We start from the raw sequence: 1,284 nt of genomic DNA, 5'->3' as shown, positions 1-1,284 counted from the left end.
TGCCCCTTCCCCCACCCCAGCCCAAGCCCCTGCCTCGGACCCAGATCTTGACCGGGCTCCTACCCCTTCCCTTAACCCTGCCTCTGCCCCTGTCCCAACCCCTGCCCCTGCCTGTGCTCTTGTTCCTGCCCCTGTTCCTGGTCCTGCCCCTGCCAGAGCCACTGTCCCTGACCCAGATCCTACCCTTCCTCCTGCCCCTGTCTGTAGTCCTGCCAGAGACGCTGCCCCTTCTCCTTCCCCTGCCAGTGGTCCCGTTCCTGCCCCTGACCCAGATCCTGTCCCGGCTCCTGCCCTGGATCCTGCACCTGCCACTACATCTGTCCCTGTCCCTCCCATTTTCCTCCCCCTTTCCCTGCTCTTACCTCTGTCCCTGCCCCTTTCCCTGCCCCTATCCTGAGCCCTTCCCCTACTCCTGCTCCTGCAGGGCTCCCACAGGCACATCCAGAGCCCAAAGCCCTGCAAGGAGAGCTCCTTGCACAATTACCCTTAGTTCCATCACCTGAACCCGAGAACCCGCCCGATTGTTTCATCACCTCCCCCTGTGTTCTTTCTCTCTGGTACATATTAACTGTTATTTTATCCTTCCATGTTCTATATACTGTTTATTATTTGTTTTAAATAAAATTACTTGTTTTCAGTTGAACACATCATGAGCATTAAGTACATGCCCAACTTTGTGCCACCACACCCCAGAACATTGCCGCAAAATATCTCATTCCGCAAAGGAGTCCCCAGACCAGAAGACATCCCTGGCCATTTCTCCTCCAGCCCAGCCCCCGGCAACCTCTAAGCTGCTTTCTATCTCTGTTCCTTTACCTATTCCTGATGTTTCTGTAATTGGAATCACACAATACGGGCCGTTGTGTTTGCCCCCTTATTTTCAAAGGGAACTCCTTTTCTTCTGCGTTTATTTGTCATAAATTTGCCCTTACTTGATATTGAAATCCCTGATGGATTACACATCAGATGTAATCATAGAGGCCACTTTAGGAAAAATGGGCACAATCTCGGGGCCAAGACACCTGGTCCTGCTGGGACACCACAGCCTGACCCCAGACAGCACAGGGCTGGTTCCCCATGAGACCCACACAGAAACCAGGGAAATGCAGAAAGCTGGAAGACACACCATAAAGGGCAAAAGCATTGCTCACAACTCAAGGCCAGAGAAAGGTTTCACCTGACTCTGCTCCAAACCACGCTCCCAGTCACTGGGTTCCACAGGGACGGAGACGAAACACATGCAAGTCCAAGGCGGAAGGATAGGCACGCAGGGAATATGTGTCA

The 1,284-nt window shown here is 53.3% G+C and overlaps 1 pseudogene; it reads left to right on the top strand.

The window, feature by feature from the left end:
- Positions 1-10: 10 nt before the first annotated feature.
- LOC141372370 (uncharacterized) lies at positions 11-618 on the top strand (annotated as a pseudogene).
- The last annotated feature ends 666 nt before the right edge of the window (positions 619-1,284 follow it).

This window comes from Callorhinus ursinus, unplaced genomic scaffold, assembly GCF_003265705.2.
Source record: "Callorhinus ursinus isolate GAN/ISIS: 27379988/994484 unplaced genomic scaffold, GSC_fseal_2.0 scaffold11643, whole genome shotgun sequence".
Lineage (NCBI taxonomy): Eukaryota > Metazoa > Chordata > Mammalia > Carnivora > Otariidae > Callorhinus > Callorhinus ursinus.
The sequence above is the reverse complement of the archived record's forward strand: the minus strand, read 5'-3'. Positions and strand labels throughout refer to the sequence as shown.